Source organism: Prionailurus bengalensis, chromosome A3 (genome assembly GCF_016509475.1).
Source record: "Prionailurus bengalensis isolate Pbe53 chromosome A3, Fcat_Pben_1.1_paternal_pri, whole genome shotgun sequence".
Taxonomy (NCBI): domain Eukaryota; kingdom Metazoa; phylum Chordata; class Mammalia; order Carnivora; family Felidae; genus Prionailurus; species Prionailurus bengalensis.
This window is the reverse complement of record NC_057354.1, coordinates 11500757-11516858: the sequence shown is the minus strand read 5'-3', so window position 1 is coordinate 11516858 and position 16102 is coordinate 11500757. Positions and strand designations below refer to the sequence as shown.

The 16102-nt window shown below is 54.8% G+C and overlaps 1 long non-coding RNA gene across 1 annotated transcript in view; it reads left to right on the top strand.

Moving 5' to 3' along the window:
- Positions 1-16102, top strand: part of LOC122467281 — a 217762-nt gene extending 201660 nt beyond the window's left edge. The window contains exons 3-4 of the long non-coding RNA XR_006292880.1: positions 14897-15128; positions 16047-16102. This is a non-coding gene — a long non-coding RNA (uncharacterized LOC122467281). The remainder of the gene's footprint in view (positions 1-14896; positions 15129-16046) is intronic.

Genomic DNA, 16102 nt, shown 5'->3' with positions numbered 1-16102 from the left:
ATGTTCCCACCTGGCGCCCGTGCTTCTGCCTCGTGCCACCACCGTCACCAGAGACACCGGGGATGGCCCACGGGTCCCAGAAGAAGAGGAGGGACGTGTGAGGTGGAACAGAGTCCCACGGGCCGGCCCAGGTCGGCTGACCTCTAGCCGAAGAGCAGACGTGTGAATGGGTCCAGCCGAGACCAGCAGAGCCGCCTGGCCACGCCCACAGCGGGTCAGCTGACCTGCAACAATTTCAGATTCAGGAGAGCGCGCGGCCGGGGTGGTCAGTGACACAGCATTGTTGCAGCCGCGGATGCGTGTAGTGAGACCGGAAATGAGGTCACGGGTTGCTGAGGAGAGAAGAGGACAGGACGGAAGGGTACTGGTGGCAGCACAGGTGTGACAGGTGTTGCTGAGTCCTTGACCCCTGCTGTGGTCAGCTCTTCTCCGCAGCTGAGAGAACCCGCTTTTATTTGAGGGGGCATCGGCCCATGTGCCCAAGGAGGGGGCTCCCTCCCCAGCCCGAGGAGATCAGTCAGGTCTCAGGATAGAAGCGGAGCAGAGGTGGGACGTTGGGAGCCCCTCGGGGTTCCACCCCCACCTCTGCTCCTTCTCTGCACACAGTCTCTGACTTAGGGCCGTTCTTGGGTCTTCAATCACCGCCTTTGCCCCAAGAATCTCCAAATCAGTCCCTCCACGCCGGGCTTCTCAGTGGAGTCCCCCTGCCATCCGGACGCATTCCCTTAGACACCTCACAGAACCCCCACCCCTTCCCCCTGCTCTGACCCTGGTACCCGTGACCTCACGCACACCCCCGGACTTCCTCTTCCTTTGTTTCCAACCTCATGGGTTCCATCCTGCCGGTTGCAAGGTCTAGCACACTTACCACATGCCATGCCAGGCGGGGGGCTAAGCACCACACACAAAGCATCTGGTGTAATCCCAGGGACATCCCTACCAGGGAGGCACTGACATTAAGTTGTCTGTATTCCACACAACGTGTCTGGTGGCCCACCCACAGTGCACGCCTCACACTCAGGGTGCAAGCCCTTCCCCAGAAGCTGCAGTGATCATTCCTGCACGAGCGATCATGTAAGTCCCCAGTTTTAAAGTCCCTTACGATTCGCATTGTTCCGGGTGATCTGAACCCTTTGGTGTGAAACAGCTCCAAGATCCTTGCATTTATTCACACAAAGAAAGAAATTATGGAGCTTATTCAATGTGCCAGGCAATTTCCAGGCACCAGACACACACACACACACACACACACACACACATACACACACACACACACACACACACAGGGTTCTTGGGAACTTAGGTGCACTGATAATGAACAAAAGAATAAATAGCTAACGTGTCGGGTGGTGACAAAGATCTATGAAGAAAAATTAGGCGAGATAAGAAAACAGTTATTTTCAGAAAGACACTTGTGGTAGGGGGTAGGAACAGCCTCTCTGATAAGAGGTATTACAGTCAAGGAAGTAAGAAGGCAGCAGGTGCAAAGGCCCTGAGCCAGCGCAACGTGTGGGAGAGATGGAGGAGAGGGTACAGAAGGGGAGGGGAAGACGGGCAGACAGAGGCCTGGCAGACCACAGGAAGGACTTGGAGTTGACCCCGAGTGAAGAGAGAGTCACAGGAGGGTTTTGAGCAGAGGAGGGACGTGACCTGACTTAGGTTTTCACAGGATCCCCCTGGCTGCGTGTGGATAACAGTCTGCATGGGGGCCGGGGCGGAAGCAGGAAGCAGGGTTTTGCAGGCCTCATGACACTTAGGTCAGAGAGGGGATTCAAGTGTTTGAGTGACACTCAAAAAAGCACAGGAAAACCAAACGGGATTTTCGGGTTAACTCAGAATCCACCAGAAGGTGGACATTACCAGCACGCCTGAGCCCCAGGCGCCTGGGGCCGCCTGCCTTTTCTGCAGCATCCTCAGGAGAGACTGACGCTGTGGTACTCGTGTTGCCACTGGGTTCCCCCTAGTGCCCGCCGCCTGGCTGTCCTGGACAGCAGTGGGCGAGGTGCATGCACTCAGCACATACCGTGTGGCCCGGGGAACCGGTGACCGAGGGCCCCCCCAAAGAGGCTGATGACGTTGAACCCGAGAACAAACCCTGACCTCCTAATTCTGCAGATACGGGCCCTGCGTCGTATCCCCCAGCACCCAGCTCCCTTATCTCACTGCACAACCCTTCAAAGAATAACACGGCGTATTTGTGTCTGCGGTTTGGGTTCCCAAAACCTGTGACATCAGATAAGTGCGATGTTCACAAAAATGAACGACATCACAGAGAGGAAAAAAAAAACAAAAGAGAACAAAAACAACCAAAAAGAAGCCCCTGGTTTCAGTCTCGACTTCCTTTCTGGGGAGGTTTGGCCCCGAGGCTGGGGGCCAGGGAATGGCGTGCCTCTCCTGAGCCTGCCCTGTTGGGGCCTGTGAGCTTAAACTGTCCCCTGCAAGAGGGACTCGATAATCCCCACCTCTCCGAGCTGCCACTGAAAAGTGATTTAAAAAAAATCTTTTTTTTAATGTTTATTTATTTTTGAGAGGGAGACAGAGGATGAGCGGGGGAGGGGGAGAGAGAGGGGAAGACACAGAATCGGAAGCAGGCTCCAGGCTCTGAGCCGTCAGCCCAGAGCCTGACGCGGGGCTCAAACTCACGGACCACGAGATCATAACCTGAGCTGAAGTCGGACGCTTCACCAACTGAGCCACCCAGATGTCCCGAAAAGTGATTTTTAAAACTACCAATAATAAGGGGCATCTGGGTGGCTCAGTCCGGTAAGTGTCCGACTTTGGCTCAGGTCACGATTTCAGTTTGTGAGTTCGAGCCCCGCATCGGGCTCTGTGCCGGCCGTTCGGAGCCTGGAGCCTGCTTCGGATTCTGTGTCTCCCTCTCTCTCTGCCCCTTCCCCACTCGCTCGCTCTCTCTCTCTCTCTCAAAAATAAATAAAACATTAAAAAAGAAAAGAACTGTTAAAAAAATACCAATATGGCTAATCTTTGTACCAGTCACATGTGCTGTGGGCCATTTTCTTGGGGTAATCTTTACTCCCACGTGGGGTAGTTATGAAGACCATCTCTGGCTAACAGACAGGGCAACTGAGGCTCCAAGTGGGAAAACAGGGTGGTTCCAGAACACTACGCGGCCACTTTTGTTTTTCTAGAAAAGGCAAACGCGTACGATAGAAATTAAGCACGTTTTTAGAAAAATCGCATTGATGTGAAAATACAGTTAGGTGAACACCTTGGCAGGATATCCACCCAAATGTCACAGTGGTTTTGCTGGGGGTCACAGCTGCCCTGGAAGCAGCTCTCCACAGCTGCCTGTTCTCCATCATTCCGGTCTTAGCAAAATGTCACCTCCACTGAGAGGCGTCTCCAAGCCCCTGTCTACAGGGGTCGTCTGGCCTCTCTTTATCCCATGACCTCGCTTTGTCTCTTCGTGCCTCAGTCATCACTGCAATGTGCCTTTTGGCTTTTCATGTCTCTGGGTTTCCCACCTGTACTTCCCGCTAGACCATAAGACCCACGATGCAGGAGCCGGCCCCACGTGCGGCATCCCCAGCCCCTTGGGCAGTGCCCACCCCTACCCGGTCTCGACAGATATTCTTTGATCACTTGGCTGTGTTTTCTAATTTTTTTTTTATTTGCTTTTTAAACAGCAAACCATATAGGTTAGTTTCAATTTATTATTTGAAGTGTTGGTCAAAAATGAGCTGGCTGCTGGGGCGCCTGCGTGGCTCATTCAGTTGAACGTCCGACTTCGGCTCAGGTCATGATCTCGCGGTCCGTGAGTTCGAGCCCCGCGTCGGGCTCTGTGCTGACAGCTCGGAGCCTGGAGCCTATTTCGGATTCTGTGCCTCCCTCTCTCTCTGCCCCTCCCCGCCACTTGAACTCTGTCTCTCTCTCACCCTCTCTCAAAAAGAAATAGGAATTTAAAAAGAAATTTTGTTTTAAATGAGCTGGCTGGGGCCGCCATGGGCTTTTCTAGCCTTAAATAAAGGAAGTGGGCGCCCTGCCTTTCCACAGAGAGGGTCAGGCAGCAAACATCCCAGACTTTCTCAGCTTGCCTGGCCCTGGAGATCTCTCCGCCTGGGACAGGGTTATCTTTGAATGACGGCCTGCTGAGTCTCCCGCATTGAGTCAGGCTGCCCTCCATCTCAGGGGGCAACAGGGAGCCCCCCCGCCCCCCGGGCCAAACGCAGCCCACGGGAGGCGTTACTTGGCCCGTGCGGTTCCAACAGCTTGGAATTTTGCCATCATTTGAAAATCAACTTTGGAAGAAAAGTAAAGTATCTTCCCAAGGGCCACGAAATAAGATGAGAGTAAATAAGACGGGAAGCATCTACCTCCTTAAAATGACGAATCTGCCAACATATGTAAACTGAACGCAATTTCAAGTAGTGGCCGACAGGGTTTTTTGTGTTTTGTTTTGTTTCGTTTTGTTTTTTCCGTTGGATAAAATAATGTCGGGGCTTACAAATGAAAATATGAAACAGAAGAATGGGGGCGGGGGGAGGACTCGGGTGATGGAACATTCCCTGCAGGGGCCCAGCATAGCACAGTATCGATTTATTACTAAAATAAAATAGAACCCTATCTTGCACCATATTAAAAAAAAAACCAAACAAACCCACAGAGGTTTCACCTGAAAGATCTGGAGTTCCGATTTGCCTGAAAACCCTGATAACAATGGGCCCTCATTATCTCAGACAGCCCTGGGCTGATGCTGAGTCAAAACTCTGGGGAGGGTTCCGAGTCACCAGAGTCCCCACCCCTCCTTCCTGTGTCCCTCCTGGCTGCCTTCCACCGCCTGTGCCTCCTGCCTGGGCACTGAGGTCATTGGAATTCGCAGCCCCTGAGCTCCCGGCCAGGGCACAGCACAGAGGCTCCGGGCTCATTGGAAGCTGGATTTCTGCTGTTCTCCACCTTTGTACCTGTGTCACTTTCCTGAGCAGAAATGCCAGCGTGGAGGAAGAAATGTTGCCCGAGGAGCAGTTAGGAGTGTGGAAGTGGGGCGAGGGTGTGTGTGCCTGGGTGACCCAGTTAAGCGTCGGACTCTGGATTTCGGGTCTGGTCATGATCTCTGGGTTCGTGAGTTCGAGCCTCCCGTCAGGGTCCGCACTGGTGGTGTGGAGCCTGCTTGGGATTCTCTCTGTCTCGCTCTCTCATTCTTTCTCTGCCCCTCGCCAGCTCTCTCTCCCTCTCTCTCTCTGAAACTAAATAAATAAACTTAAAAAAAAAAAAAAGGCATGGACTGGGGAGTCAGAAAGGCCTGAGCGACCTCTGAACAGTGGCTTTGTTCTCGGTGCCTCAGTTTCCCCCTCTGCCAAGGGGGAAGGTCAGAGCTGTTGCTCGTCATTTGGATGGTCTGTGCCATCGTCCCCGTGAGATCCTCGGCCCAGGGCTCCGTGCAGATCCGTGCCAGGGAGACCTTGTCAACTTTAGGGCTCTTAGTTCTCAGCCTTGTAAGGGAGAGAAGGAAACGTGGAAGAAGAGGAGGGAGGAAGGGGGCAGAGCAGAGGATTCACTTTGATCTCCTTGTGCCAAAAAGGCAAAAAGTAAGCAAACAGCCCTGGCCTGCTTTGATTCCACCGTCTGCTAAGAGAACTCTGGAGCTGATAAGAACCAGCCAGCTTTGAATTGGGCAACTCCACCCACCCCCCTGCCAGCCTTTCCCTGGACATTTGGAATCTGGGACCCCAAAGCCTGCCCCTGCCCCACACCTGCGGCGTCCCCATTAGTTCCCTTCTCGCCTTCTCCAACAAGGGAGACTCCACAGGGCAGCAAACGGACAAGGTTTCCCCACCACGGAACCCCACTTATGAGACGAGAGAAGGAGCTTGGAAAGGGAGCCCCTGCACGCGTTAGCACCCAGCCCTGCAGTCCCAGGAAGGAGCCCTCAAACTGGAGACTACCGTCGGGCATTCGTCCTGGGAGGGAAGTGGGCCGCAGGAGGGAAAAACTCTAGGAGGAGAGCAGAAGCCTCTCCCCACCCAGCGGCGGGCGGAGAGGAGCCACATGGCACAGGGCTTCCCAGTGTGGCTTTGAACCTGTCCTGTTTATGCATGCGTGACTTTGGGCAGGTGACTTCGCCCCAGCCAGCCTCAGTTTCCTCATCTGTCCTAGCCCCCACCTCACAGGATTGTTAAGGGTTAAATTCACCCGTGTCTATCAAGTGCCTGGCACATAGTGGGTCCAGTAATTGGGCACTATTATTTTATTTCTTTAAAAATAATAGTGGTTTTTTTTATGTTTATTTATTTTTGAGAGAGAGAGAGAGAGAGAGAGAGAGCATGAGCGGGGGAGGGGGAGAGAGAGAGAGGGAGACACAGAATCCGAAACAGGCTCCAGGCTCCGAGCTGTCAGCACAGAGCCCGACGCGGGGCTCGAACTCACGAACCGCGAGATCATGACCTGAGCCGAAGTCGGACGCTTAACTGACTCAGCCACCCAGGCACCCCACGTATCTGACTCTTGATCTCAGCTCAGGTCACCCAGGTGCCCCGGCACTATTATTTTAAAATGGCTTAGGGAGGGGACACCTGGGGGCTCAGTCGGTTAAACACCCAACTTCGGCTCAGGTCATGATCTCACGTTCGTGGGTTCGAGCCCCGTGTTGGGCTCTGTGCTGACAGTTCAGAGCTTACGGCCCGCTTGGGATTCTGTGTCTCCCTCTCTCTCTGCCCCTCCCCTGCTCTCTCTCTCTCTCTCTCTCTCTCAAAAGTAAATAAACATTAAATAAAAATGTTTTTAATAAAAAGTAAAATGGCTTAGGGAGTCCCAGCATAGCCTGGGGCAGAGAAGTACCCATAGCCTGGGGCTGAAAAGCACCCAGGCCTCAAGTCCAGAAGCCTGAGAGGGGATCAGTTGTTTGAAGTCTCTAAAGGCACCAAGGGCCTTCGGTCCGCAAGGTCGAGAACTGGCGCCTGTTTGAAGTTGGGAAGAGGCAAATTCAGAACAAGGTGTAGTGGACAGAGGGCGCCCTCCATGTTACCCCCAAGGTTGTCCCGACCAGTGACCCTAAGAGCTCCCCTGGCTGATGAGTAGCTGAGAACTAAGGCAGAGGGGCCGAGAGAACGGTTTCGGGGGCAGCGGCTCCTTCCCAAGGAGGTCCTAATGGGACCTGGGTGTCCTGGCCACAGTTTCTCCACCTGTAAAATGGGGCCATAGTAACACCAGCCTCATAGGTTCGGAGGATAGAGCATGTGACCCTCAGCTGATGCTCAGTGATAATGAGCGGAAGTCATTCGTTCGTTACCCTTTTATTAAGGATGAGGCGGGGAAAGCGGGTCCGTGGGGGAGAAGCTGAGCACTTTGGAGTTCCTACTCAGTAAGCCCCAAGGCCAGTTCCGTATCAGTGGCCCATCCGTGGTCACTGGAGGCAGGCGCTCGCTCTGTTTTGTGTGGCTCTGAGTCCCCAGGGCCAGAAAAGCAGCAGCACATGCTGGAACAGGTGACTCTGGACGCCCCGTGGAGCACCCGACAGGCCGGGAAGCCGGTCCAAGGCCACACGGGCCGCCTGACCGCATGGAGTCACAGCCGGAAGTGGAGTTCAACTGACCTGGCGTCGGTCTGGCCCTGCCCCCTCCCCCTCCCCGGACGTTGCTGAAGCCCGCCGTCCCTGTCCCTAGTACCCTGTGTCCAGGCGTCCCCCGCTGGGGACAGAGCTGGCCAGGGAACGCCTTCAGGCTGCTCCACGGATGTTCTGGCACCCATTGCCCTCAGCGAGGACATGCCCTCCCCCTCCGACCCCGGTGGGCCTGTGCCCGGGAGTTCACAGCCTCTGGGCCTCACCTGGCCCCAGACGTGTTCCGTGTGACCCACGCAGTGTGTGTGTAGGCATGTGTCGGCGGGGGGTGGTTCCCTCATAATTTTTTTTCATTTGCCAACACTTCAGAATTGGAGATGTCACATAAAAACCGGGATTTCCAGTTTCTTTTGGGAAGTCAGCAGCTCTGGCCGCCTGGGCCTTCTTCTCCTCTGGCCCTGCTCAGCTGGAGTAGTGTTCTGCACCCCCTTGTCCCCTCCTGGCCCGCCTCATTCATCCCTGGGCCTGCCCTCTCCCCCAGGGGCCTTCTCACACGAAGGCCCCAGGCTTACCTCGGAGAGACCCAGGCTGCCCCTCTCCCACCACCTCGCTAGATCTCCTCTGCCCATTCCTGGTCCTGCTGCTCGCGGTGCCCTCAGGCAAAGCCAGAACGACTAGGTGGGAGCTGGGTTCTGGGTTCGTGGTAGATGGAATGACGGTCCCCAAACATGTCCGCGTTCCAGCCCCCAGAACCCGCGAACACGTGACCATACGTGGCAAAAGGGACTTGGCGGACGGGATAAAGTTAAGGGTCTTAGGACGGGGCGATTGGCCCAGGTTATCTCGTAGGGTCAGTGTCACCAACAGGGTCCTTATAAGAGAGAAGCAGGAGGGTCCAAGTCAGAGAAGGAGATGTGACGAGGGTCAGAACCGAGGAACGTGGGTGGCATCTGGAGGCTGGAGAAGGCAAGGAACAGGCTCCAGACGGAACGCGGCCCTGCTGACACTTGGGTTTTAGCCACGTGACGCCCGTTTTTGACTTCCGACCTCCAGAACTGTAAGAGGATACGTTTGTGTTGTTTTAAGCCACTGAGTTTGACATAAATCGTCGTAGTTGCAAGGGGACATATAACTGCTTTGAATCCCGGCTTGGCCACTAACTGTGCCCTTGGGCAGGTGAGCCACAGCGTCCCCATCTGAAGGGGTAACAAGGGAGCCCCTCCTGGGGGCGTCTGTGGGGGCTAAGTCGACGCTGGAAGCTCCCAATGCTGGACACCCCTACAAGCATTCCCCCAGCGTCCGAGCCCTCAACGTCCCGGGGAAGCTGCCCACTTCCACCCACGGCCATCTCCCCGACCAGCAGTGAGTGCATTCGGGAAGGCCTGCAGGGTCGAGGTCGGGGGTGCTGGTGCCCAGATTATTCCCAAGAGTCCTCAGACAGGATGAGCTCTGCCCTCCCTTCCACAGCCTCCAATGGGGAAGGCCAAGTACACGGTCACTCTCTGGCCAGAGCCAGTGGGAACAGGACGTCCTGGTCCTCTTGTCCTGGCCGGGCCCAGCAAGCTATTTTTGGGCACGTTTATTGATGGGACACGGGTGCCCAGCTGGACTCCTGCTTCAAGAGGAAAGCCTCAGGCTGACCTAGGACTCTGCTTCTCCAGGCCCTTCGCTGCCCTGGGGCAGCCATCATTTGTGTCCTGTCTACACCCCAGGACAAACGTGTAGACTGAGTTGGCTGGATCTGGGGAGGCTAGGGGTGCCCACTGATGTAGACGGATGCCAAGGGTCACACAGACTGCTATTTCCTGAAATTCTGGAGCCCGACTGGATTCACGGAGGCAGAACCCAGAATGAACATGAGAACAAGTTTTGAGGTCAGATGTAAGTTCAAATCCCAGCTGTGTGCCCCAATAGCAATCTTAACTTGGGCCAGCCTGCTCAACTCTCCGAGGCTCTGTTTCCCTGTATGTAAAATGGAACTGGTAATAATCCTCACAGAGAGGGAATGAGGCTTAAATGAGATAGTGCACATAGCTCAAAGCCTGACATAAGTAAGCCCTCCATAATTAGTAATAATGTTGCAAATAATGATTGACGGCTGACGTATATTGGGAGTGTGGCATGAACTAGGCACTGAGCTAACTTGTTGCTCTGTGTTATCTCACTTCATCCCCAGTGATTGAGGGGGCAGGTGAGTGTCCCGGTTACAGGGACCATTACTAGCCCCTTGTACGGATAAGGAAACTGAGGCTCAGAAAGACCAGTGACTTGCCCAAGATCACACAGCAAATATGTGGCAGAAAAGCCCGCCTTGAACTCAGAGCCAAACTGAGGACAGGGCAAGCCCCAAGTCCGAGGGCCAGACCCGTTGTCCCCACGCCTCTTCCCAGAGGATGGTTACAAAGGTCCTGTAAACACCTGAGGTCCCCACCATGCCATGGTCACCGACGTTATCCCTCAGTCCCGGGAAGTGACCTCCTGGTCCTTCTACATGATGGGAATCCAGAAACTGAAGATTCCAGAATTTTTTTTTCACCCCTCCTCCCTCACTTCAGGGTTGTGTTGTTTTCCTGGTTCGATGGCGTAAGTTCTCCAAGAAACTGGCTGGGTTGGCAAAGGCCCCAGCTGACTTGGAGAGGGGTTGTGCTGTGTATGCTGGGAGCGGGGGCTTCAATCCCGTGCTACCTAAGGCCAGACATGGATGCCGTGTTTCCTTCCTAAGGCGTCCTCTGTGGTCTGCACCTGCCCACCATTCGCTCCAGTACCCTGAGGACACCTGCCGGCCTCCTTCACTGAAAGAAGCAGCCCTTGGAAAGATCTGCTCTTCTGGCTTCCTAGTCTCCTCCCCTACCCTGGGGTCCCCTCCCGCACCATTCCGTAAAAAGACTAGACGTTGCCTTGCCTCCAGGCCTTTGCCCCTGCTGTTCCCTCCCCCAGATGCTGTTCCTTCATTCTCCATCTGCCAGAGGCTTCTCCTTCAACGTCACAACTTCCTCACTGTAAGTCCTTCCCAGAACCCCCGTCAACCCCGGCCCGGCAAGGGGTTGCCATAGCAACAGAGACACTGCTTCCGGAACCCCCTTGTGCTCCTGCTCCGGGCTCCCTTGCCCAACTGGCAGGTTGCCACCTCCACGTGGGTGTCACACAGACCTCTCAAACATCGCACGACAGAGGCTCCCATGCCCCTCCTAAGCCCTGGTCCTGCCCACTGGTCTTGTCTCGGGAGATGGTGCCTCCCCCCAAACAGGTGCTCAGGCCAAAACCTACACAGCACGTTTGATCCCCTGTTCCCTCACCCCACACATCCCATTCATCAGAAATCCTGTTGACTCGACTGCCAAACACGTTCTGAATCCATATTCTTGTTGCTGCCTTTACAGCCACCGTCCTCACCTGCCTGGAATGTGACAGTGGCCTCCTCCCTTGTCTCCCAGCTTCCAGCTTTGTCCCACTCCACCCACCACAGTCAGAGGAAACTTTTTAAAAGGGGAATTAAGCCCTGTCATTCCCCTGCTCAAGACCCTCTAGGACTCCCATCTCCCTTAAAGTAAAAATCACCCTCCTCACCGTGGCCTCTAAGACCTTGTATGATCTGACCTTTGCCTACCTCCCCAGCTTCATCTCCAACCCTCCCTCCCTCCCTCCCTGCCCCCTTCCCTCCCTCCCTCCCTCCCTCCCTCTGGTCCTGCCACACTTGCCTCCTCCCTGTGCTCAACTAGCAAGCTTGTACCTGTCCCCAGGCAGAAACTTGCTGTTCCTTTTGCCTGAACCTCCTTCTGCCAGATATCTGTGTGACTCATTCTCTTACTTTATTCAGGTCTCTGCTCAAATATCCTCTCCTCATGGCCTGTCTGTCTAAAATACTCTCCTCCATCACCATCTAACCCTCTGTATACTTCATCTGCCTTCATTGTAGGTATTATCGTCTGACACATTACATATTATCGGTGTATCTGTCTTAATCTGGTTTGCTGCTAAATGTTTACCACAACAGGCAAGGGGGAGCTCTGGTTTTACACTTGCCAGTTTTTGTGGTGTAAATACTCCCACCGCGACCAATTGCAACAGGAACTCACAGAACTGGGGGGTGAGAAGAGATGTGTGGTGGCATATATGCATTATGTACTATTTCCATCGTATAGTGTCATAATATCGTACAGCGTGACATGGTACAATAGAGGTGAATAGTCTTGAGAATGTGGAGAATAGTGAAATAATTAGAGTGATGAGTTTGAGGAGTTGTTACCTTTGTTTTCGATTCTGACTTATTTGACCGTAAGTGCGTATCATTGAATTGTTAGCGATGGCTGCGCCTAACGACCAGCTTGCAGAACTCACAAGCCAGCCCAGGCTGGCTCCAGATCTAAGCTGCGAGGACGGGGATGTTTTCCATCCTGTTCCCTGCTGTTTCTCTGGGGCCTAGAACAGTAGAAGGAACTCCTAGCCGGTGCTCAGCCTGGGTTTGTTGAGCATTTTCTAATGCATCTGTTTGCATCAGAAAACGCAAACTGTTTGCCTCCGTGGACTTGACTCTTGTAGGCTGAGTCCGGCCCACAAACGGGTTTCATTTGGCTCTCAGAATGTTTTTAACGTTACAAAAAAAAAAAATTGTTGCCAACATTTAAAAGTCAAGAAATGTTTGCAGGAAATTCCACATAAACTTGGATTTGCAGCTTCTTTTGAAAAGTCAGACGCTCTGGGCACACTGGTCCCGATTCTCTTGTAAGGACAGAGGCCAGAGCTGAGGAACAGCTGCCCCCGCCCCAGAGGGGTCCACCACAGTCCCCACCCCTTCCTGTCACCTCTCCCTGGGCCCCTTCACTCATTTACATAACCCACTGGGCCTTGTAGATTGCGCCTGTCACAGTGTCCTCGCCAGACTAGGGCCACGTCGAGAACAAGCTGTGTACGTTAGGTCCCCTGGGCCTCTGTTCCCGCTATGGGGCCCAGCGCACAGTAGGACCACAGGTCCTGGAATTTCATTAAATGTTTGTCAACGAATCCCTCCTGCCACTCCCCACCACCCCCCCCCCCGCTCCCCTAACTGGGACATGCACTGAATCCAAGCCCCGACCGGAATGTGACAAAGAGGTTGGCCGAGGCCAGCGTTTAAAAATACCCCAGGGCTGGTCAGCTGCAAAATGCTCAGAGGTGTTGAAATAAGCAGGCAATGTCTGGCCAGAGGCCAGCTGCCCCGACTTTGCTCTGTGAATGAGGGCTAATGGGAGGGGCCCCCACCCGCTCAGAATCGGGGTGAAGGGCGGGGAGACTGGGCCGGGGCCCCCTCCCCCGGCACCCTGCTCGGGACAGGTCAGTGCTGTTTATAAACAGCACCGGGTGACATAATTTCGCAGAAGGGTTACCGGGCAGGGATACAGGGTGGCCTCCCCTGATGTTTCCACGCCACGACCTCCTGGCATCGAGGGAGCCGGGATGTTGCTCACCCTGTGGTCTTCCCGCGGCCTTCAGAGCCACTGCCCAGCTCACTGGAGCCACGGTTAAAAATAATGCTCGCGGCACAGTCCCCTGGGGGACAGCCAGCGTGGGGGCTGGACAGGGAACAAATGAGCTCTGGTCAAGTGCCCACCGGGTGCCAGGCACCTCAGAGGCATTAGATCACTGAGTTTCACCATAGCCTCGGGAGGGACGGACTGTCATCCCATTGACAGATGGGAAAACCGAGGCCGGAGAGTGATGCCTTGCACTGGTTCAAGGCTTCCTGGTAAGTTCACGGCAGCTCCAGCCTTCAGATTCACGAGAAGGTGCCACATCAGGGGCTCAGCGTTTCACTCTGCTGGGTCCCGAGGCCCTGAAACGGTGGCCGGGCCTTAGTGAACCCTGAGCGGCAGCTCTCGTCTGACACGAGATCTCGTCTGATTCGTCCCGAATCAAAACCTGCTCCTCCCACCCGTTCCCCATGTCGCTTCGGTGGCAGCTCCATCCTTCCAGGCTCTCAGACCAGCCTCCTCTGGTCCCGGCTGCCCCCTTGCGCCCCCCCACCCCCACCCCGGGCAGCGGCGAAGGTAACACGCTCGCTTGTGTTTATTGATCACCCGTCTGTGCCAGGGTGCGACAGTGAACAAAGCGCACGTTCTGGAGGTGGAGGTGGAGAGGGGATGAACATTAATGGGTAAGGGGGCACCTAGGTGGCTCAGTCGGTTGAGCCAACGACTCCTAATTTCGGCTCAGGTCACGACCTCACAGTTCGTTGAGTTCGAGCCCTTGTCAGGGCTCTGGGCTGAGAGGCAGAGCCTGCTTGGGATTCTTCGTCTCCCTCTCTCTGCCCCTCCCCTGCTCACACAGTCTCTCTCTCTCTCTCTCTCTCTCTTTCTCAAAAATGAAATAAACATTAAAACAAAATGTTAATGGGTAAATTAACTATATTGTGTCTCAGGTGGTGATAAGTGCTAAAGAGAAAAAGTAAAGCAGGGAAGGGTTGTGGAGAGCCTCAGACGGGTACCAATCCCGAAGCAGGAGCAGGACCAGGGGAGGCCTCACTGAGCAGGTATTTGAAGATAGACTTGAAATGAAGCGGGGTTAAGCGGGGAGGATATCTGTAAGAAGAGTGTTCCTGGCAGAAGAAACAGCAGGTGCAAAGGCCCTGAGGCCGGATCGTGCCTGGCATGTGCGAGGATGCGGGGAAGGCCAGTGTGGCTGGGGTGGCGTGGGAGGCGGTGAGGGCAGAGAGATGAGGGGCCGGGTTGTGCAGAGCCCTGCGTATCATTGGAGGGACTCGGGCTTTTCTCTGGGGTACGTGGGAACTATGGAGGGTCCTGAACGGAGGAGGGCACGATCTAGGTTCCAGATTCTAAAAGAACCCCTCTGGCTTCATGTGGAGAATGGACCGTCAGGGACGAGGAGGGAAGGGGGACAATCATGAAGGAGGTGACTGCAATGGTCCGGGCTTTAGGAGATGGCAACGGGCCCAGGGTGTGGCTGTGGAGGTGGGCGGGCGTGGGGGGAGTTCCTGGCCTCAGATTCTGGATTTGTTCAGAAAGTAGCCCTGACAGGACATGCTGTTCCAGCAGAAGTGACAGGAATGAAGAAATCGGAGACAAGTCTAGGGTTCCAGGCCGAGCAACTGGAAGGGTGATCCTGCCGCCTTACGGAGATGCCCAAACACGGGCACCCACGGGAGGATGGGTGTGGGGCAGCCCTTCCCCGGGCCACAGGGACCTGCACAGAGCCCTTCCCCGATACGATGGACCTTGCTTCGTAAAATCTGAATCTCCTGGTTCGGATCAGGATTCTCCTCCAGCTCCCTAATCCATCCCTGGCCCCGAGTGCTTTGTAAATTGTGCACAAGCCACCAGATCGATTCTCCCTTCAATGTCTGAAGAGCAGCAAACCCTTCCATGGCTCTCGTTGTGTGCCTGGCAGGGTCCCAGGCTTGACCTCCGCGAACCCATTCGATCATCACAACATCGCAGAAAGATGGGAACTGTTATCACATCTATTCATGGATGGGGAAACTGAGGCCCATCGAGGTGAAATCACTTGCCTGGGATCACACGGAGGCAAGCTGCAAAGGCAGGATTTGACCCCAGGCAGTCAAGTCCAAGGCTCGTGCTTTTAACTACTCTACAGTCTCATGAGGAGCTCACCACTGACGGTAAGAAGCCAAACTGGGCTTGAGGGACTCGGGTTGGGGGAAAGAGTTTCAGCCACCCCTTCCACATAGTAAGGACGGTTGTCATGTTCTGGGCACCTGCCCCGTGCCTCATGCTGTCCCCATGCTTTCTCTGTTCTGCATATCAGCCGAAGGGGTGGATTCTATGTGCCCATTTTATAGACTAGGAGACTGAGGTTCAGAGAGAGGAAGCGCCATGTCCAAAGTCACACGGCCAGGCATGAGCACCTGGGGCTCTGGACCCCGAGACCCCCTTCTGTCCCTTTCTGCACATGTCACCTGCCTCTTGCCTTGGTGGTGAGGGGAGTGCTCAGGGACTTGATGGCCGCATCGATTTCCTCCAGCTGGCTGGCATAGGATAAGGAAGCCAGGGATGGGGAAGGTTAATTTGGGGACAGCACAACCCTTCGGGTTTGCAGTTTCTGTCTGGTACACCCAACATTTCTGAGGTGAGCTCTGGGCCAGCTGGAGATTCCAAGGCAGGGGACACAGCCAAGTGTGTGAGAGAGGTTCAGGTCCTAGTTGCCTGTGATGACAGAGGACGTGGTGGGTGGGGTTGTCACAGGAGTTTGGATCAGAAGCAGCTCCGAGGAGCCCATATTCACAAACCTCTGGCCTTGGCAGCTGACTTACCTCTCCAGACCTCAGTTTCCACCTCTGTGAAATGGGTTGATATTGCCTGCACCAGAAGGCTGTTGTTAGGTCTAAAGTTGTGCACCAGGAGGGCTCACTCCCTCTCCAGCTGCCCAGTGCTGCCTTCCAGGACAGAAAGAGCACAGGACCCAGCACATCGTAGGTGCTCGGGGGCCCTGGAGCCTGCTGGACACATGGAGGAAAAGAATGAACTTCTTTGGGACTTACCTTCGCCTGTGGAGTGAGTGCTTCCCGTCTGTTTTGCAGGTACACAGACCCTCTCAACCACCTGCTGAGGTGCGAACTAAGATCATGCTCCCTTA